The sequence below is a fragment of the Pongo abelii genome, chromosome 21 (assembly GCF_028885655.2).
Source record: "Pongo abelii isolate AG06213 chromosome 21, NHGRI_mPonAbe1-v2.0_pri, whole genome shotgun sequence".
Classification (NCBI taxonomy): Eukaryota; Metazoa; Chordata; class Mammalia; order Primates; family Hominidae; genus Pongo; species Pongo abelii.
This window is the reverse complement of record NC_072006.2, coordinates 5824496-5847504: the sequence shown is the minus strand read 5'-3', so window position 1 is coordinate 5847504 and position 23009 is coordinate 5824496. Positions and strand designations below refer to the sequence as shown.

Genomic DNA, 23009 nt, shown 5'->3' with positions numbered 1-23009 from the left:
TTATAAACAAAATGAATGTACCAATTGTTAATAATGTTTGAATGTGAATAGTGGATTTATAAAACATCATTATACTATTTTCTGTAATTTTGTATATGCTTGAAATATTTCAAAATATATATGAAAAAAAGTCACAGGAAATCAAGTCCATTGGTAAAATTAAAGGGTTTGCTGATGGCCAATGGGATACCAGATGGCTCCTGGCATTGCCGTCCAGGGATTATTGTGAAAGATGTTCCCAAGCAGCTGTTCTCTCCTCTCCACTCCCACACTTCAGAGAGAGCATGTGACTGCTTCCCTCAGCAGAAACCCCCTTATATTATTATTTGTGTTACAGTTGGGAACAAACTCTTATCAAGTACAAAGTATGGAACAGTTGAGTGGAGGGATGGTGACATTCAGTCACACTAAAGAAGTATTCATCTGAACCAAAAGCTGAGGAGGTCAGGGGGCTCCCAGAAAGAAAGCACAGCATGGGAACTTTACTGCCTCTCCAGGTCTGCTGAATAAGACATAGAATGTGGGTGATCAGCAAACAAAATAACCAAAGCTCATCTTTGTATGATAGGTCAAGGCCACAAGTGGAAAGCAATGAATTAACATCTGCTTAAAATCTGCTCTCAGAATAGCATAAGTATCTTCAAAAGTACATGCTATTTTGGATCAGGGTTGGAGGATTCAAAAGATTCTTCAAGAGCAGCCCCTGGCCCAGAAATAGGAAAAGGAAGTTGAATAAATTGTCGTGATGGTTAAGTGTAATCAAGATATAAATATGTAGAAAGTTCCCATGAAATGTAACTAGAAAGTGATATGACTCTAATTTTTTATAATCAAACAACAGAGTTAATATGGACCCAGGAAGGCTGTCCTTCAAAACAGGTTGTTTTGGAGCTTCTGCTCCCATTACAGAGATGTTATTGCTGCTTAAGATGTTTTGGGGATTCATGACCCATTTGCCTGCTGCAAAGGAAATGAGCAAATACTTTAAGCTTATTTTCATCACTATAATTGTTGGCATTACTATTATATTAAAATCTATGACATCATTTCAAGGCAATATTTTAACATCATTATTATCAATATGATGTATTTTCAGTATCTAATTTGTTAATTGAGGACAAAGTTTCATTTCTGTATTCATTGACATACAATATAATGAGTAAAAGTATTATAAATTGAAGAAATTTGTTCCCCAGAGTTCTAAATATTGATTGAGATACATTGTTCGTAAATTTAACATATCAAACTCTGTTTCAAACATCTTAGAAAAACAGTCTGGACACTTCTCCAAAACTAGTGACTAAAGGCTAAAAACATTGATTTAAAATTGTTTACCTTCCCTGTGTGCAACCTCATTTTGCTTCTTTCTTAATATAAAATTTTACACTTCATCTAAAAAGTGAAGGCACTTTCTTCAACTATCTAACATTGCATTCCAAAGTAATATTTTTCCTGAGTGAATTTATTTTGTAGTGGCTAGATAGAGAGGCAGATATATATCATTATAGAATAAATTTTATTTTCCTTTTTGAGCAAATTTGATCTTAAATTAAATATATTTTTAGGCTTTTTGTAGGGTTTTCAAATAAAGTGAAATTAGATTGCTGTATTAAATTATCCATTATGTCCTAGAAATCAAGTCATACTTATTTATAAATTCAGTTATATACACAGGTTGCTGATTTATTGTATTCATTGGATTTTACCCTGAATGGATTTTAATTGTTAGTAATATATCAACTCATAGTTTCTACCATTAAAGGAAGTCAAATACATGCATGAAATATGCTAACTAGAATCCCCCAGACTCTTCGATGAATGATTCAGTGCATTGCAAGATGACCGGGAAAGGCTCTTAAGACACCAGATATGAAGGGGAAAACTTTTATATAGATATGCCTGTTGATATAATTAATCCTATTACTATACAGTTATAATGACATTAGACATCAAAGATGAAATTGAGGGCATCATGAACTTTGAATTAATGCAATACAGAAAGGCTACTCAAGAAAGTGAGTTTTGAATTGTTTTAAGGAAATTGATAGAAATGCTGCTAGTTTAAATTAATTTGAATAAAACAATAGTTTATGTAGATGACATATATCCGAAATATCTACACAATCCCCCCTTCTGTTTTTCGCACTTCCTGATTGTATACCAAAAATGTGGATACAAATGTTTCATGTCTGCCCCACGCGGTGTGAAACTTCAGCCTCATCTTCACATATGGCAACATTAAAGTAATGAATGATCTTTACTTCATTGCTTTCTACTCTTTAATTTATTTTTTCCACATTTTTCAGGTATAATTGATGAATAAGAATTACATATATTTACAGTGTACAATGTGATAGTTTTGACACATGATACATTGCAAAATGATTACCACCATCAATCTATTAATCTATCACCTAATTAACAAATCTATCATGTCACCTCACATAGTTATCTTTGTGTGAGTGGTGAGAATGTTTAGATGTACTATCTTGGCAATTTTCAAGTACATAATAATTTATACATTACCATTATATTATTATTAACTATAGTCACCATGCTGTACAATAGATCTCCAGAACTTATTTATGCTGCATAACTAAAATTTTGTACCCTTCGACCAACATTTGACCCCATCCCTCCTCCAGCCCCTGGCAACCACCATTCCACTCTTCAACTTTTAAAAATTCCACATGTGAGGTTAAGCAGTATTTGGCTTTCTGTGCCTGGCATATTTTGTTAATAGTGTTCTCCAAATTTATCCATGTTGTCACAAATGTCAGAATTTCCTTCTCTTTAAAGGTTAAATAATATTATCCATTGCATGAATCTATTCATTTGTCTCTCAATGAACTTAGATTGAATTGTTGTCTTGGTTATTGCAAATAATGCTGCAATGAACACAGAAGAGCAGGTATTTCCTCAACATAATGATTTCATTTGTGTTGGATATACACCCAGAATTGGATTGCTGGATCATATGGTATTTTTAATTTTTTGAGAAACTGCCATACTGTTTTCCATAATAGGTGTACTAATTTAGATTCCCACCAACAATGTGCAAGGGTTCCCTTTTCTCCACACTGTTGCCCAGGCTGGAGTGTGGTGGCACGATCTCGGCTCACTGCAGCCTCTACCTCCCATGTTCAAGCCATTCTCCTGTCTCAGCCTCTGGAGTAGTTGGGATTACAGTTGTGTACCACCTCGCCTGGCTAATTTTTGTATTTTTAGTAGAGATGGGGTTTTGCCATGTTGGCCAGGCTGGTCTCAGACTCCTGACCTCAGATGATCCACCTGCCTTGGCCTCCCAAAGTGCTGGGATTACAGGCATGAGCCACTGCACCCAGTCTATTTTTTGTCTTTTTGATCATAGCCCTTCTAACAGTGTAAAGTCATATCTCACTGTGCATTTAATCTGAATTTCTCTGATGACTAGTAAATCATATTGCACTCTTTTTCATATACCTGTTGGCCATTTACTTGTCTTCTTCTGAGAAATATCTATTCAGGTCCTTTTTCCATTTTTTAATTGGGTTGTTTTCTTGGTATTAAATTGTTTGTGTTCCCCCTATATTTTGAAAATGAACCCTTATCCTATATGTATTTTACAAATATTTTCTCCCATTTTGTAGATCATTTTGTCACTCTGCCAATTGTTTCCTTTGCTGTGGAGAAGCTTTTTGGTTTGATGCAGTTCTATTTGTTTCTTTTTGCTTTTGTTTTATGCTTCACTGCTTGCCATTGGTTCAGCTTAATTCTCCATTAAGAAGATCTACAAACATAAACAACCCTACAGGTGCAGTCATAAGAAACTTTGCAGCATGGGTGTCTCTCTGTGTAAATATACACATTCTGCTAAACGCAGATACTCCTCAAGATTTGTCCAAGTTACTATTCTAGTGCATTATTAAAATCACAATGAAAATCTGACAAACCCCACTGAGGGGTATCCCCACTGAGCAATCTAAACAGAAGACATCCCCGAACTAGTTTGAACACTTTCCAGTTATCTGCTGAGTGTACAGAGGAGGGGACTGATTGTATGCCCACCATTCCCCTTTCCATGCTCCCCCTTCACAGATGCCCTACAGCTTTCTCTACCCTTCAAGACGGCTCTCGCCATTCATACCTGGAGCAGGAAGCAAAGATCAATGTTATTCATCATCTGCCTTAATCCATTTCCAAGAAAGTCCCAAGAATAAGAATTTGGCCAGGGTTCCTCTTGGGTTGAACAGCATACAGAATTTTTTGAAGCAATTATTTCCTATTGAGTTTTTAAATCATTAAAGGCAGCCACCCCAGGATCCCTAACAATGTGGCTATGGCTTCTAAGATATATCTACTCCCAAAAGCTCAAGTGACTAGCCTTATAATGCAAACATAAGAAATGCTTTTTTCAGCAACTCAGTATTTCTATCATTTTTTGAAATGCCTTTTATAGTCCCTACGTCAGAATTTCTCTTTGCATATGCTTTTATTTTATTATGAGAAGAATAGTTTTATCCTGCCTATTTTACTTGATGGTTGATAGAACACCAGACTAATTTTATTTGGACTAAACACAGTCAATCAAATAAAATTACAATTACCTTAGATTACTTTGTTATAAAAACGTTTTTCTCTTAAGGACTTAAGTTGAAAATGTTCAGTGGAAGCAAACATTCTAGCAATCCCATCAAATGATCCATTTCAGAACTCCAGGATGCATCCCATTAAAAAGAATGATTTAAACAAGTGCAGTAGTTGTGTGCACAGTGCATAGGAAGTGTGTCCGTAAGCCATATTACCTTAAAGCGAGAATTTATTTTTAAAAAAAACAGGAATAAAGTAGATCAAAGTAAAGCCAATAAAAATCATATGCCATGTGCGTAGTACAAAGGTAAAGACTAAACCTTCAGAATAATTTGAGTTATTTTCATTTGGGGATGTTCTTTTGGTCCCTGATAGGCTCATCTGTGAATTATGCTGACTTGGGAAATTTTCCAAATGCAGTCAACCCACAGATTTCTTTGCCTTTCGAAATATAGGTCCTGTAAGAAGATGGGAACCCAAAAAGAAACTACTAACAAACCATTCCTCTTATAGCTAAATAATTTTCAATATATTTTGTTACTTATAAAATATATTTTAGAGTTATTTTAATTACATATCTCTGTCGAGGTTCAATAATGGACTTGGGCCCAAACCTCCAAACCTCTCTACCATTTTATTACTGTAGAAAGTTCATCACTCTGTAGTATAACTAGTTGTTTAATTATCTGTCTCTTTAATAGACAGCATTCTTTTTGAAAGCAAGAACTCAATCTTATTTCATCTGATGTAATTAAAGTATTCAATTAATATGCTTGAACAAATGGAAGAAATGGAGGAATGCATTAAAGCAAGAGTTATACACTGTTTTAAAGTTTGCAAAACATTTTCCAATACATATCTTAATTTAAAACCGAAAGTAACATTGGGAAGAATATTATTCCCATTTTTCCGATAAAGAAACTAGGGGTTAGAAGTTTAATTTACACATCAAAGCTAAGAGGCCTGTGGCAGAGAGGATAAGAGCATGACTATGAAGCTATCCTGTCTGAGTCTGAATCCTAACATCTTTACTACATATAATGTAACTTAGGCAAGTTACCTAACTTCTCTATGCCTTAGTTTCCTCATCTATAAAATGAATACAGAACAGTAACTTCCTCACAGTGTTGCTCTGAGGATTAAATAATATATGAAAAGCTTAAAACAGTATCTGGCACATAGTTTTTTGAGAGGGGTACTGACTACAAAGCTAGTACCCTTGTTACTACAGTACAATAGAATCTTAACTACTGCTTCCAATGTTCCTAAAGAAAAACAGACTCTGAGTATCAAACAACCAAGTCATAAAGATTTTTTGAAACAGAACCATAGGCATTGAATAAAAATGATTAACTGAGTCCATAATACCTACCAAGTACTATATTAATTTTATGAGCAATAATGCTATGATATCTTGTTTTCTTTTTTTTTTTTTCCACTCTGTCACCAGGCTGGACTGCAGTGGCACCATCTCGGCTCACTGCAATCTCTGCCTCCCATGTTCAAGCAATTCTCCTGCCTCAGACTCCCGTGTAACTGGGATTACTGGCATGTGCCACCACAGCAAGCTAATTTTTGTATTTTTAGTAGAGATGGGGTTTCACCATGTTGGCCATGATGGTCTCGATATCCTGACCTTGTATTCTGCTCACCTCGGCCTCACAAAGCGCTGGGATTACAGGCGTGAGCCACCGCGCCCAGCCCCTTAATTTTTTTAATGTTGTGAGAGAGGCTAGTGGGGAAAATCACCTTCACATGAGGAACTAAGATAAGAACATAGAATGCAACCATTCCACAAATAGGCAGAGCTCTTCGCCCCCATGCTTGTATATACAAGCGTGGATATATACACTTGTGTATACATGTTTGTATATACAAGAGAGGATCAGGAGGGCTGTGTTGTAGGTGGTGGCAACTTTTAGTGCTACATAGGGTGATCTGAGCAAGCCTCACAAAGAAGCTAATATTTGAGTGAAGCCATGGAGGTGAGGATTTACCCAAGTGGCTGTTTGTGAGACCTCTAAGTGTTTATTTATACCCTGAGTAGTCCTCTTTTCGTCAATCTGGGCTGATTTGTGACTGACTATTTTTCTCTTTTTATGGTAGTGAAATTCACATGAATTAAAATTGACCATTTAAAAGTGAGTAATTAGTACATTCACAATGTTGTGCAATCATTACCCCATCTAGTTCCAAAATAATTTCTTTGCCCCCAAAAGGAAAGCCCCTACCCATTAAGCAGTTATTCCTATTTCCTCTTACCCCTTCCCCAGCCCCTGACAACCACCAGTCTGCTCACAACCAAAAGATAGAAACAATGCAAGTGAGCATCAACAGACAAATGGAATAACAAATCATGGCGTATCCATACAATGGAATATTATTCACCAATAAAAAGAAATGAAGTACTGAGATGTACTAGAATATGAATGAATCTTAAAAACTTTGCATTACATGATTGATTTGGGACCGATTCAGTGTGGTGCAGGCGATGCTATGGACTGTTAGTGGCAAGTCAGGAGGAGCCTGGCAGCCTCTGCAAAGGGCACTTGAAGCTCTCACTGATGGGGGATCCTGAGCTTCCAGGTAACAAGGAAAACTACCGTGAGACTGCCATGCTGTGAGGAAACTCATACTAGCCACATGGAGAAGGGGCTGGAAAAAAGGGACCCCCAGCAAACTCCCAATGGTTCAGCCATCCCAGTTTAGGTGTCAGAAATGTGAGCAGGACAGCTGTTTTGAACATTCAACCTCTAGAAGATACTTCATGGAGAAGAAAGGAGGAAACCCAGTGACAGCCAGTAATGAGGCTCAAGGCATGGCCCCAGGGTAGACATTCCAGGCATCTGTAATTATCTAAGCCACCCCAACTTAGGCTCCTGCAACAATAAATAAGTAGATGGATAGCTAGGTAGGTGGATAGATAGATGATTAATGATAGCATATTAGAGACTGATAAAGTGGCATGAAAACAAGCAAACAAGACCAGGGTAAGGAGGATCAGGAGGTCTGTGTTGTAGGTGGCAGCAACTTGCAGTGCTACATAGGGTGATCTGAGCAAGCCTCACAGAGAAGGTGATATTTGAGTGAAGCCATGGAGGTGAGGGAGTTATCCAAGCGGCCGTTGTGAGAAAAAATATTCTAGGCAAACAGAACTAGTGCGAAAGTCCTTAGTGGAAGAATGCCTGGCATATCTGCAAAAGAGCAAGGGAGCCAGCCAGGTTGGCTACAGCAGAGTAGGGGATAGAGGATGTCATAGAAGTGCACCAGGCTACATGGGGCCCTGAGGCCCTGAGGCCCTGAGGCCCAAGGATGATGGCCTTTATTCTGAGTGAAATGAAGAATTACTGTGGACTTTTAAGAAGAAGAGCTGTATGATCAAACTCATATGTTAAATGGATCTCTCTGCCTACTTGGCTAGGGGTACACTAAAGGGGAATAAGGGAAGAAATGAAGATGACTTAGAAACCTATTACAATGATCCAGATGAGAAAGATGGGGGTTGGACCAGGGAAGTGACAGCAGAGGTCGTGAAAATGATGGATACTGGATATTTTGAAATGGAAAGCACCAATGGTTTTCATACAGACTGGACATGGTGAGCTATGAGAGGAGAAAGGGGTTTGAGGTATTTATTCTTCAAGGGTTTTAGCCTGAATAATTGGAACGATGAAGTCATCAATGAGATGGGAAAATTAGGAGGGAGCAAGTGGGGTAGGGATGATCAGGTCTATTTTTGGACATGTGAAATGTGAAACGTCTGTTAAATCTCTGAGTGAAGTGTCAAGGAGAGAGAGGTTTCAGCTGGAAATGAAAATGTGGGTATTTAAATACATGTGACTGGGTGAGATGAGCAAGGGAGAGAAAGAGAAGGCCAAGGACAGAGTCCTGGGAGACTGTGACATCACAGGTGGGGGAAATGATGCCGGAGACAGAGGAGTAACCAGGGAGGTAGAGGAGAGCTGAACATTTGGGCAAGAGGAAATTAAACTTGGGGAGGATATGAGGTGCTAGAGGAGATGCTGCACGGAGCAGGTGCCACTTGAGTGTGTTTCGAGGCAAACGTGGAGGTTTTACAAAGGGATTTGCATGGGCAGAGGGAAGCCCAGTTAAAAGACAAGATGGAGCCAAGTGCAGATACGTAAAAATAAATGATTGGATCACAAATAGTCTGATGTAAATTAAGGGCAAGGTGGATGTCAGGATAGAGTAAAAAAGTGCTAATGGAGACCTAAATAATTGTCAAATTATGAAGGAGTTTGATTTTCTAACTGAGGAGCCAATAAGAATTTTTGAGGAGAGAAAGTGCACGATTCAAACAATGTTTTAACAGCACTTTCTTGTTGCAGGGTTACACTTAAGCAGTGGAGTGAATGGCCTGCTATCATTTAAGCAGCTTGCCTTCAAAATAAAATAAAATAAAATAAAATAGAATAGGAGGTCCCAGTAACCCATTGGAAACTACAGAGGGGGACAAGCAAGCCTCTGAGCTGAGCACAGGGCATTACTGGGTCTCAGCTGAGCATAGGGCATGATAGGTTAAGTCGTTCCAGTCTCCACACACAGTGTCTGGAATTGTGGATCTGTGAAAGCTTTTAACAATTGGTCCCGGGACAAAACTAAACCAATGAGTTAATAAGAAGGAAATGAAGTAGTGGAGGGTAGTGGGAGGGGTGATAATTTTTCAAGAAAATCTCCAAATTAGTATTTTGCAAATGTAGCTAAAGTGGAAGAAACTTTTTTTGAGTCAAAATTTGAATTAAATTCCAAGACTCTGCTTGAGGGGACTCTGGGGCAGCCCCAAACTCCTTCCACCCACTCCCTACTCCCTGCAGCACCTGAAGCATGCCCCAGATCCCTGAGGCTCTGCAGACTCCAGCTCAAATCTCCATTCAGTAGAAAATCAATGTCAAAGAGCTTTTCCCAGGTCTTTCAGATAGTAGAATTATATGTGAAAAAGTCACCTGGCAATGTTAGTGCACGTTCAAAACCTCAAAGGAAAGACATTGGGAAACTAATACAAATGAGAGAAAAAAAAAAAACTTAATTCAAACAAAAACAGCAAGGCCTGAAATCTAAATTCTAAAGCAGAGTGTAAATGAATGTCTAAATGCAACAGAAACATAGTTTTTATCATAAAAGTCCACATGAATTGCCAGCTTTAAATAAACCGTATATATATGTATACAAATTTGTATAAAGAGAATAATCAACTAATAATTTACTTTGCGACAATGTGGGATTTTTATAAATGTGTTGGTTATTTCTTTGTACAACTTGACTACAGGATTTACTATGAGAATTCTTTACATGCAAGCTCCCTTGCTATATCAGCAATTACTAAATTTCCAAGCATTTAATTCACAATCAATAATTCAGAAAAACTCAGAATGCCTTCGTCAGGGCTAAGCCATGCTGTATAGCTAGTATTTTAAAGATACAACTTTAAGCCTTATTTGTTTAAAAGAGTTTATTGCTTATCGACTTAATTTTTCCATGGAGGGGGAAAAGAAAGAGAGCCCTGAATATAGAAATGACAATCATTAAAAAAAAAAAAGAAAGAAGAAAAGAAAGATGAGAGAGAGACAGAGAAAGAAAGAAAGAAAAAAGAGAGAGAGAGAAAGAAAGAAAGAAAGAGAGAGAAAGGCAGACAAAGGAGAGAGGAAAGGAGGAAGGGAGAGAGAAGATGGAAAGAAGGAAGGGAGCAAGGAAGAAAAGAAACAAGAAAGGAAGGAAGAAGAAAAGAAGAAAGAGAGAAGAAAGAAAAAGAAAGAGAGTGAGAGAAAGAGAGAGACAGAGAAAGACAGACAAAGGAGGGAGAAAAGGAGGGACAAAGAGAGGGAAGAAGGAAGGAAAGAAGAAAGGAAGGAAGGAGAAAAAAGAAAAAAGGAAGGAAGGTAGAAAAAGAAAAAGAAAGGAAGGAAGGAAGGGAGGGAAAGAAAGGAGGGAGGGAGGGAGGGAAGGGAGGAAGGAAGGAAGGAAGGAGGAGGGGAGGAAGGGAAGAGAGGAGGGAGGGAGGTAAGGAAAGGAGAGAGGGAGGGAAGGAAGGAAGGGAAGGAGGGAGGGAGGGAGGAAAAAAGGAAACCAGTTTTTGTTGTTTTTGAGATGGAGTCTCCCTCTGTCACCCAGGCGAGAGTGCAGTGGCATGATCTTGGCTCACTGCAATCTCTGCCTCCCGGGTTCAAGCGATTCTCCTGCCTCAGCCTCGTGAGTAGCTGGGAGTACAGGTGCCCGCCACCACACCTGGCTGATTTTTGTATTTTTAGTAGAGACAGGGTTTCACCACATTGGCCAGGCTGGTCTCGATCTCTTGACCTCAGGTTATCCATCCACATCATTCTCCCAAAGTGCTGGGATTACAGGCATGAGCCACTGAGCCCGGCCAAAACCAGTTATTTTTTTCAGCCACTTTGCAACCCATTTTGAGAATATACTGGCATTTACACTGTTTTTAATAATCTTGTAGCCACACATGGATAAACTGGTTCATGGTTTACTTACAGTCCAAGTCCCAGGCAACTGTGGATACCTTTACAAAGTTTAAACCCTCTCCATATCCCAAGTGGTATTTTTCCTTTTGCACTGGAGCATATAAGAAAAGGTAGGATATGGCAGAATTGCATAAAAATCACCTGGGCGTTTGCTCAAAATTCCAACTCCAGGGCCTCACTGCAGATCACCAGAATCTGTGAGACCTCCAGGTGTGGGCTGCATTATCACTGCCTCCTGAAAGGTCCTGTGGGGTAAGGATGGTGATTAAAAACTGGAGTCCTCGGCAGGACAGCACTAACCTGCCTCCAGTGTAGCTAGTTAACATCTGTAGATTTCACTTTCTTATAACTCTACGAAGACAAGACCCCCAAGTTCCTGTTATACAGAGAAAGTTGTGATTTTGTATATATTTTATTCATTTTGCTTAAAATCCTAAAATCTGACAAAATGAAACAGGAAATATTTTATTATGGCCTACTCCAATTAATCTAAAGTGGTTTCAGCTTGATTAAGATAACGTGGAGAGTTGGTTAAATCTTTGTCTTGCCTGAGTAACTTGCATATGTATATTTTCTAAACTTTCGGACATGAATTTCAAGTAGCACATTCTATTAATCTTAATGGATTCTTTTCTTGGAAGATGTCAGTGGTTCTTCAGAACATTCCACACGAACTCTGTGTCCAAATCATTAACAGCAGTTTTTAAATAAATCTGTTTTAATTACCTGTTTGGATTCTGATACCGAGGCTGTTTGCCAAACCTTACTGATACTTCTTGTATTACCTCTTTGAACATACTCGGTGTAGAAACTGGTGTATCTCTTTTGCAATCTCTATAGAATACTATGCATGAATCTACAGTAATGATAGCTACTGCGTCATTTTTGTGGAGTCTGTCTGGTGAAGAAAGTGTCTTTGGAGCCGGTTTTATTTTCTTTGTCACTAGACGTCACTGCATACACAAGTGTGCTACTGTCGCCCAGGGTAATCTGAGCCCTGAGAGCTGGGAAAGAGGCAAAATAGATTCTGGAAGCCTTCACTGTGATCCTACTTGGAAGGTATCTGCACTTTGGATCTCTTTGAGGCTTTCTCACAATCTCATTTAATTAGGCTAATCCTCCCTAATACTTTGTCATTTTACAGATTGTGTGAAATCTAATTTAAATATGTGCAAATCTTTTGCCATTCAATGGGACCTTTTCGTGGTGCAGCCAAATGTGGTAAATGTATCTTACTCAATATTTCTTCCTGGTTTGGAATTATAAACAGAATGTAAATTGACTACTTATATGCTACCTCTAATTCAAGGGTATATCCTGTTAAAACACCAATTTGTTCTCAATCAGAATGAAATACTCAATAAGTACTTAAAATTGCCTGCTTGCTAGCCAATAGCATTACATATCTGCTTCAAGCTATTTAATTAAAAAAAAACCTTTAAGTAAAACTTGCAGTCCTTCTATCTCCAATGTTCTTGCAAATTCCATGCTTATATTTGCATCTGCTGGGGCCCGAGGTATGCTTGCTCAGGAAGAGGACCCTTGTCCATGATTTTTCCCGGCCTGGTTTGCTGTGTTTGCAATGTGTTCTTGAGAGATTAATTCAAGTTGATACTACAGTGTTCTAGGGAGGCACGTTTACATCTTCACTTTTTATTCTTAGCCTCCAAAAGGATTTGTGACAATCTTGTCATCAAGAAAATCCTTCTGGGTCAGTAGTGGAAGTTCACCTCTGGTGAATATTTTTATTCACCCATATACCGTGGAAACAGCAGTTTTACCTAAGACAATTAGCATTTAGAATTCTGCAACTCTCTTCTTAATCTGCAGGACCAGACATGAGCAGATATTACTGAATCTTGGACAAGTGGGTCTGTAAGGTAAGACCTTGAACACTTGCTTGGGATTTCATCTCATAAATAAACACAAATAAGTTATTAAAAATCCAGGTTATAATCCCAAGTGTTTGGTGTGGTTTGTGGAAAAGGTACACTTCAGTTTCCTCATCTATGAAAGGAAACTGAGAAAATCTGCCTTTATCTACCTCATGATGTTGTTAGGAAAATCAAACAAGATAATAGGTTTGAAAAAAAATGAAGACCATTATATAGATTCATACATTATCTTCCTCTCTTATAATTTATTTGTAGCACATGAATTTAAACAGATTACAACAGTGGTGAATTCATATCACTTTCAAAAGTTATCTTCCTTTTTTAAAGTTAATTTAATATTTTAGCCAGTAATTAAACATAATTAGTGACTTTGTGATCAGATGTTCATTTTCTTCCACTTAGCCAGTGGGTGGCATGTGGTGAATTAAAATAGCAGGTGGAATTTTAGAACAGGTGACAGGTTTCTGAGCACCCACGAAGGTTAGATTCAGATGATGGGCACAGCTTTTCTTTATTATAGCAGAAACCTTGGGATGCCTGGACGAAGACAAGGTTGGGGAGAGCAGAGTAGGCAGAGAGCAACTGCCACCATAAAGCCTGGACAAGTCTCAGAGCGATAAATCTGCTCATTTAGGGCCCAACATGAGTTTTTCTTTCTGAGAAGTATAGCCCAAGTTATGCAAATCTGTTAGATATGAAATCGTTCTTACAAAACAGCATTTGGATTAGTCCCAAGTAAACAAATCAGACCCACGCAGATCAAATTTCCATTAAAATGCATGATTTTAAGAATGGGGAAGGGGGAAAGAAGCTGAGAAATCAAAGGTGACTTTCACTAAATCTTAAATTCAGTTTTTGCCCCAAGTCTATGTTTTATATAGCTTTCTGTTTTTCTTTTTAAAATGTCGATCCCACCAAATAAGCTAACTGTGCTGATGACAGCACATTTGGTAAACGGTGGCCTACAGACCTCAGACGGCTCCTCTCTGCCTTAGTTCAGATTTCTATGAGCATCACAAGGCTGAAGGGATCCTCCAATTATGGGTGGGATTAGTGCACAATAGCCGATGTGTTGCTCTTCGTGACTTGCAGCCCTCGTGGTTTCTCTGCTCCTTATGGTCACTGTGGCCACCTAGAAATTCTTTTCAGGAGCATAATAACCAGATCAGCTGCTGCAGGCTGGAGCCCGGTGGAACAAAGGGAGGCGGAGGGCGCTCCCACCGGCCTCTGCGTGTTCACAGATCCCAGCTGACACCCCTGGGGTCACAGCAGACAAAACCAGAGTCCAGCCCCATTTGATAGGGCTCCATCCCCCACGACCCACTGCCCCTACTTAAGGTCTGGGGGATAGGCTCAAACAGTGTGCACTATTTGCCAACAAAAGTACTAGCAGTGGAAAGAAATACACACCCAGGCACTACAACACATAGGAAGACTCCTCTTCTTCAATTTTCCCTTTCAGCTATTACTCCCTGGAAATCTTGAAGGTAGCTATGAGAAGTTTATTACTAAGCATCAGTTTTTAATATTAATCTTGTACCAGGATCATTTTAATAATCATTAACGAGGAAACAGGAGGTGGTGGGCATTTATTTTATTGTCAAGTGAGGCAGTTTCTTGTTCTGTTCATCATTCTTGAAGCTTCTCTTGCACCACCCGTTCCCTGATGCCGCAGTGTGGACAGGTTTTCCCCAAGCAGCATCTGGTCCCCTTGGAGGATTCCACAGGCGTTTTGTCTCTTTCAGGTTTTCAATAGTGGCCTCTGGGGGCGCCGGGGGGAGGAACCATCTGGCCAGGCGTCACCTGGCCAGTTGGGCCTGCCTGGCCTCACGCTGCTCAGCATTCCTCTGCATCAAATGGCTCAGTGCCTGCTGGGGACCTGGTCAAGTGCCGGACAATGGGCCACAGAGCTTAGCACTGAGCCAAGAATGTAGTGTTAATGAGAACACTTTTTATTCACAATAAGGACGGATAATATAGTTTGAGAATGTGGGATACTAAGCAACAAAACTGGGTTTCAATGTTGATTCATTTATCTCCTAGCTGCATGGCCTTAGGTGACTTACTTCAGAGTTGTGCATCTGCAAAAGAAGAAAAATAATAACAATTGGATTGTTGTGAGGTATTAATGAGACTACCCAGATATAAAGGTATCGCTTCTATCAGGCAGGAAACAAAGGGGACATTTTAATGGGTGAATCAAGGATTGTTTAGTAACAGGACTTTTTACAAAGGTGCAGGTGTGGTTTAAGAAAAGCAAGAGGGGATTGTGTAGTATCCCAGGGCTCTCGACATCCCAGAGTGGTTAGCGTGCCAGGGCAGAAGGGGCAACGTCAGAGAACAGTTACTGGAAACCAGATATGGAGTTGCAGGGGGAAGGACACCCTGACACAAGCTGTGGGCTTCCTCAGGGTGCAGCCAAGGTAGGGCAAGAGGAGAGGTGGGGTGGGGGAGAGCAATACTCTGAGAATCCATCCCGGGACCTCACTCTCCTCCTGTTCTCCGAATCTCCTGCTGGTGCCACTCATCACCTGAACTACGTGGCAGTCCTGCCCACATCCCCTTGGCATTCACATAAACAGGGAAGGCTTTTTACTCTTGAGGCATTTGGCCTGAGGGTTTTTTGTTTTTTGTTTTTCTAGCAGACAAGCATGTTTGGCCCATGTGCACAGCAGATGCATCAGAGAGCTGATGTACCTGAAACCCATAACTCCTACAAATTAGTGAAGAAATGAAGAAATAGCAGCTTCCTCACCCTGCACCATCTCCCTGAGTTCCAGCAGGATCCTCAACAGTTGCCCACAATGAGAACTTGCTTGATTACACACTCATTATTGGATATAGTCCCTTCCCTGTCTCACTTCGCTGCTTCTCTGTTGGTGCCTCCTGGGATTATCCCCCAAGTAAATCATACACTCTACAGTCCTTATCACAGGGCCTGCTTCTGGGAGAACCTACTGAAGACAAAACCCACCTGCATAGTCCATGTGGGTCAGCCTCCCACGGCAGAGAACAAGTGAAAAGAGGGTGCCTGGTCTGCCTCACACACTTCAGCTAGTAGTGTAAGCCTGGCAATAACAATTGTACTGTCGTTTCCTGATTGTGTTCCTCTTTCACAACACTGCACAATCAGCCACCCCATTCCCTGAGGTTGACTTCTTGTGTTTAACTTTTTGACTTACTGATGTCTACTGGGCCTTGGCACAGAATTATATATGTGTGTGTGTGTCTTCTGTAAGGAATAGATAGGAACCCATTCTAGGTAAGATGTGGGGTGAGTGGGGGTAGGAAATGGTAGGGTTGTAAAAAAGTAAAATATTAATAAAAGTTGGATGGCATGTCTAATACAAAACAAAACCTTAGAACTTGAATGAACACATATACATTTCAAACCATCAGTTAGCAATTGAGAGAGGGCTGGGAGGGTGGGGTCAAGAGAAAAAGGAAGCCTACTAAGCCTCCCTTAAATTAAAATATATAGGCAGTAAATCCTCCCACCAATACAAGAGGCCAGATCTGCTGTAAAAACTAGAACCAGGTATCCACATGAAGTGAAATCAAACCTGATTTATTATAGCACATCTGAACACTTCGGGTCCCAATAAAATCTCAGCATATTGTATTAGAGTTAAAAAGGATTAGTAAAGGATGAGAAGGGCTTCAATAAATTATTTATTAGAACACTAGTAACTTGAGGGCCTATAATGGGGACTGGCATGTAGTTGGTACTTAGTAAATACTTAATGTATGGATTGATAGATAGATGATTGGTTGAATAGACAGGTTAGGATAGCAGTATAAAACTAAAAGGAACTTAACCGTACTCATTCATAATCTTCTTTGTCCAAAACAATCTTAACACTTTTCTCATGGGGGGGGTGTGTGTGTGTGTACGATATATACATATGCACATACATAGACACACACATATATTATATAATATTAATATAAAGTTGTTCCATTGGCCAGAGCAAGCCACATGGATAAGCCCAGTGTCAATGTAGGAGGGCGCAACAAAGAGTATTTTACAAGGAAGCATTCATCGATTAAAGCCATGATTACATCAAGAGAGGAGTCCCTCCTTTCTCCTGTGCAGTGAAGACTTCTGAGGCCTGAACCTACCACCTCAGGGTTCTTCATCTCCTGAAAGGCAGGATGAATTTCATCCTGAAGGAGATCTGGATGGAGTGTCCAAATGATAAGTGAATTTCTGGAAAACTAACCCATACCTCCTGAAATAGAATTTCCAAGAAAGAGCCTCAAAATCTCTATTTTAATTAAGCATAGACAGGTGAGGGGGCAGGTATGTATGCTTCTACAGGTTTCCATTTCAATATGGGAATAAGGCCCAGTGATTTGGAGGCTGATTACAAGTGTCCCTTGTCTGTGTGATCACTTAGTGTTGCTAACTGGTATGTCTTTTACAGGAACATCAAAGGCCCTGAGAAGCCAAAAGTTATGAAATGCATCAGCAGTGGGTTGAAGACAAGACCTCTCATTTTTCTGCTGACATTTCTTCCATGAGCAGTATCCAGACAGCCGACAGAAAGAGCCCAGGAGGTAACTGGGGACATGAGACGAAAACTCAAGATGCAAGGGTGTCCCATCTTTTGGCTTCCTTGGGCCACATTGGAAGAAGAATAATTACCTTGGGCCATGCAGAAAATACACTAACAATAACTGATGAGCTAAAAAAAATCCCCAAAAAATCTGATAACGTTTTAAGAAAGTTTACGAATTTGTGTTAGGCCACATTCAAAGCAATCCTGGGCTGCCTGTGGCCTATAGGCCATGGGCTGGACATGCTTGCAAGGGAGAGGACAGATAAAGATACATAGGAGAGCATCCTCCTTAGAGAAAGGTCAGTGTTGAAGTCATAGGGTAAGGGAACTCTTTCAAAAGAAAATTAAAAAAAAAAGAAAGATAGTGAAGTAAATCACGTGAAGTCTCTACACAGTAAGGGCCAAAGGGAGGACACAGTAGCTTAAAATCACAATATTGTCTTTGTTCCTATTTTTGTTTTTCTCATAAAGCTACAGGTCAGCTGGACAGCTCACTCTTGGGTCCTCACAAAGCTACTGGTCAGCTGGGCAGCTCGGCTGGGTCCTCATCAATGAACCAGGGTTGGCTGATTTCAGCTGGGCTCACTCAATTTTCTAGAGTCCACTGGTCTGTCTGCTGCAGTGTGGCTGATCTAGGACAGCCCTGGCCTTGGTGACCTGGCTCTGCTGCATGACGCAGCCATCATCTAGCAGGCTAGCCTATCACAGCAAAACAGAGGCACAAAAGAGAGAGCAGGAAAATGCATAGCTTCTTAAGGCCTAGGCTCTAAATTTGTGCATCACTTCTTGGCAACATTCTGGTGGCCAAAGCAAGTCACATGTCCAACCCCAGACTCTAAAAGAGGGAAAAGAGACCCGATGCTTTAATGGGATTAAAGTCACATTGCAAAAGGCAAGGATCCCAAAAATGTTTCAAAAAAAATTGGAGGCCATCTTTGCAATCAAAGTTAGATTATTCTCAATGGTAAAAGTTGGAACCACAATATCATTGTTACCTTCAAAGAGTACACCTAGCTGAATCTCCCAGTCAATGCAGGAATTCCCCCAAATTAAACACACACACACACACACACACACACACACACACACATACACATAAACCCTCAAAGATTCCCACAACTTGACCATTTGACCTAGCTTTTCTCACTGGGTAAAAAAAGCTAGAGAAAAAAAAAAACAAAAACCACTGCAGCTCTCTCCCACCCCTGCTGTTCAGCCTTCAGTTTATCTGCCCTCTGCTATGAGTCACAGCTGACTGAAGGGTGGGGGTGGGTTGTGAGTCATGGCCTAAAACAAAGATAGAATTTGATGGGGGTGGACTAGCAGGCGAGAGAGAAGACACGGCAAGCTCAGGCATTCTCTCAGTGTTTAGGGTGATGTCTTCTTTCCTGCAGCTGGGGAAATTGGGCAGAGTGCCCCCGAAGGAGGAAATTCCACACAGGCCCTGTGTATCTGAGAGTTGAGTTGCTGATTTCAGAGGTGTTTGTATCATTGCTCTAAATGTGTTTCTGCTCCCCTCCCACCCAAGATGCTGGTTCAACGGACCATTTCATCCTACCATTGTACAGAACCCACAGGAGCTAGTTACCTGGTCAGTTTGAGAAGTTAATATTTAAAAAGACTAAAAAGACTAATGGTTGCATATGGCTTCCACAGGAAAGAAATAATAAGCTAATGTTATCTATTGACTCAATCCCACATATATTTACATTTGACAACTTAAAAAAAAACCTTTGGCTCAATGATAGTTTAGCTCAAGTCACTATGTTAGGATATATATTTCTTTCATCTATGACTATTTTTGTCTGCACAGTAACCTGCCTCAAGCACACAAATATTTGTGTGTCTGGCCTCAGGCAATTAACGCATCTCCTAACATGAGGTAAAGATTAAATGAAAATTCTGTCACCCTGAAATAAACCTGGAAGCAGAATTCCTGAATGTTTGCCAAATAAGGTGACTATCAGACTTAAGATGCTGAACTTTGAAATGACTGTCATAGAAACAAAGGCAAGGCATGATTGGCGCCCATTCAACCTGGTCAATAACATCCTTAATTACAGGACATGGCATCATTTTGATTCACAGTGGAATAAAAGGCATCTATTTGTATATTTGGAAGTCTGAATGAGGATTTCCTGATGAAGTCATTTCTGTCTTACAACAGCTTTGCTTGTACCACTAGAGTTAAAACTGGGTCACCATTTTTATGTGAGTGAGCGTATGGATACACATACATCCACACTCGAACCCCAAACACACACACACACATACACACACACTTCATTTCAGAGTCTAATTGAAACTCTATTATACATAATTTTCTTCTAGATCAATGGTGGTGTTGGATCAAAATTTTAGCACACAAGGAAAATCCTGTAAAGGAACCATATTTTTCTGTGTTGCCTGCCAAAATGAGAACACCATTTGTTAAATAATTTGGGACACAGGTGCCCCGGATGTACTATTTAATGGAGAAAGAAAAAGAGAGAAACAATGGCTGCTAGTATCCAGGAAGAATGCCACTAGCTTCTTAAGCTTCTTCACCCAGAAATTGCTACAAATAGAAGGGAATCCGACTTTGAGCTATGAGTCGTTGCTTCCCCATGACTGAGTTCCCCAAGAACTGAATTGTTACTGACCTGTGATTTGCTCACCATAAGGTCTCACTGTTAATTACTGCTCTCTGCTCTGCAGAAACTTTGAATTCCACCAAAGGATGTGCCGAAGGCTTAGATGTTGAGGAGTGTGAATTCATCCTGCACAAACAATAACATAGAGATGAGACTGGAGCGGGGAACAAGAAGGGGGAGAATGAACAAGATGCAGGTTGCAAAACCCCAAGGGGTGCTATTTGTATGGTAGCCCGAGTGAACAGCAATTTCCCTGAGGGGTGGTTGCAGCAGATATTGTGGGTACCATCTCTACATCCCTTACTCCTTACTCCTTCCTGCCTTACTCCTTCAGAGCAGAACAGCCCAACTTATTCTTTGCCTAAGGGCAATCTCTGGTATCTAAGTCTAGGTTAGCCACTCATGGCAGGCCAGATGAATGATTGCTAGGGGTCTTGCATATACACCCGGTTTCCTTGCCACTTGGATAGGATAAAGGTGCTTCACCCCGTTTTCCAGTAGTCTCCAGCAAGTCTAAGTTCCACTTGCTCACAGCAGTAGCTGATTGTATGAAACATCCTTTCTGGGCTGCCTTCCTTTCTCTCTCTCACTTTCCCTCTCCCATCTCTGTATTTCTTCTACTTCACCCAATATATTAATATTATCTCAGGGATGGCTTTTGGGAACTCCAATCAAAGAAAGGGGCAAACTCAATTAAGACCCTCTGTTTTAGGTAACTTTGGGAACGTGGTGGAGCATCCTGACATTACATCCTGAACCAGAGTATATCTCAAGATATTTTTGGATCCTGCTTTTGTGGAGACAGAATCCACAACACAGCAGAGAGTTCCTCACTCCAAGAGGTACATTCTTCTTACTGTCTGGTTCACTCCCTAGACACATGCCAGCTTGCCCATCATAAAGAGCAGCCCCCAGGATGAAGGCAAACTTCTATCTGGAGTCTGATCTTTCCAAGACAGAGTTGAATCAACTTAACTCTTTTTCCATGTGGCTCATTGCTGCTTTCCAGATTGAGAATAGCCTCAGATTTCTTTCTGGCTTCCATATACCATGAATCCTATTGCTTTGCTTATACTCGTACCCCCCAGTGTCAAAACAGTCCTGAAGTGTAGACCAGATCATGTCACACACATGCAGAACTGATCATGTCAGTTCAACTTTGGCTCCAAGAATAAAGCTGTAAGTCCTATAACCACAATCTGCAAGGCCTTAGAATGACTTGATTCCTGAAGGCTACTCCAATATCATTTCTTCTTTTTCCTCATCACACCTTGCCTTTCTTTGAACGTGGTGACATATTCCTGCTGCAGAATTTTGCATTAGCTGTTTTCTCTGTCTGGTGCACCCTTTTTATTGAGGGTGCACTCTTACCTAACCTAACTCAAGCTTTTGTGCAAATGTCACCATCTCAGACAGGCCTTTGCTAACCATCCCAGCACCCCTTTAATTTATTATTGCTTACTTTAATGGCTTCTCTTTATAGCTGTCAGCACCAACTGACATTATATGTACTCGTTTGGCTGGTTTTTGTTAGTCTTTCCATGACAATGTAAGTGCCACTGGCTCATCACTAACATCATGTGCCTGGCACACAGAAGGTACTCAATTAATATTTATATGGTTGCTGAATTAATATATGGTGTTACCTTTAAAGAGAAGCAAAGTAATCTGTAAATGCTTTTACTAAAATAATCATTTATATGCAGACTAGGTATTTTAAAATATAGTCTATTTCCTGTTATAGATTGATTTATTTTTAAAGGATTGTCTCCTTACTCTTTAAAGATACATTTTCCCTGTTTTCCAAATTAGCTTTTTTTGTTTTTGATTATTCAGTCCCAAGTTAGGAGAATGTCTAAACCTTGAGATGTACTGACTGATAAATTAACTAACAAAGAACAGAAATATATACCTCAAATTGTACTGCTATCATCTATGATCATTTATTTATTCAACAGATATTAATTGAGCATTTACTATATCTTAGACACTGCTGTACATATTCAGAGAATACAACAGCCAAAGATTTCTGACCTCAAAGAACTTATACAGAAAAGACACGCAATAAAATGTAAACATGATAAATGAATTATTTATTTTATTTTACTTATTTTAGTTATTTTATTTTATTTTATTTTATCTTATTTTATTTTATTTTTGAGACAGAGTTTTGCGCTTGTTGCCCAGGCTGGAGTGCAATGGCATGATCTCAGCTCACCGCAACCTCCGCCTCCCGGGTTCAAGCGATTCTCCTGCCTCAGCCTCCCAAGTAGCTGGGATTATAGGCATGCGCCACCATGCCTGGTTAATTTTTTGTATTTTTAGTAGAGACGGAGTTTCACCATGTTGGCCAGGCTGGTCTCAAACACCCCACCTCAGGTCATCAGCCCACCTCGGCCTCCCAATGTGCTGGGATTACAGGCGTGAGCCACTGCACCCGGCTGGTGAATGAATTATTTAGTATGTTTGAAGCATACACTAGGGTGGTCACGGGAGGCTTCACTAAGTTGACTTCTGGGCAGAGCTTGAATTAGTGAGTGTGAATGTGAAGCCATGTGCATATATGTGGGAGGAGCACTCTAGACAAAGAGCAAGGCCAAGGCAGAGGTTCTGAGGTGGGAGCACGCCAAGCTTGTTATAGAGGGCAAACTGGAGGCTGCTGAGCAAGGAGGAAAAGGGGCAGGAGATGAAACCAAAGAAGAATCAGGAAAGCAGGCCATGTAGGCCCCTGGAAGCATTAAAAGGACTTTGATTTTCACATATGCCAATAATTGTTAAAAGGCAATAATAATAGCTGTTGCCACCCCATTCGACTACATAGTATTCCCTGCTTGTTCCATATAAAGTTACTCCATGTAA

At 40.1% G+C, this 23009-nt stretch overlaps 1 long non-coding RNA gene across 1 annotated transcript; it reads left to right on the top strand.

The window, feature by feature from the left end:
- The first annotated feature begins 12890 nt into the window (after positions 1 to 12890).
- LOC103888744 (uncharacterized) lies at positions 12891 to 19629 on the top strand. Its single transcript, XR_653125.4, has 2 exons — positions 12891 to 12940; positions 17383 to 19629. It is a non-coding gene; the product is annotated as an uncharacterized LOC103888744 (long non-coding RNA).
- Positions 19630 to 23009: the final 3380 nt, after the last annotated feature.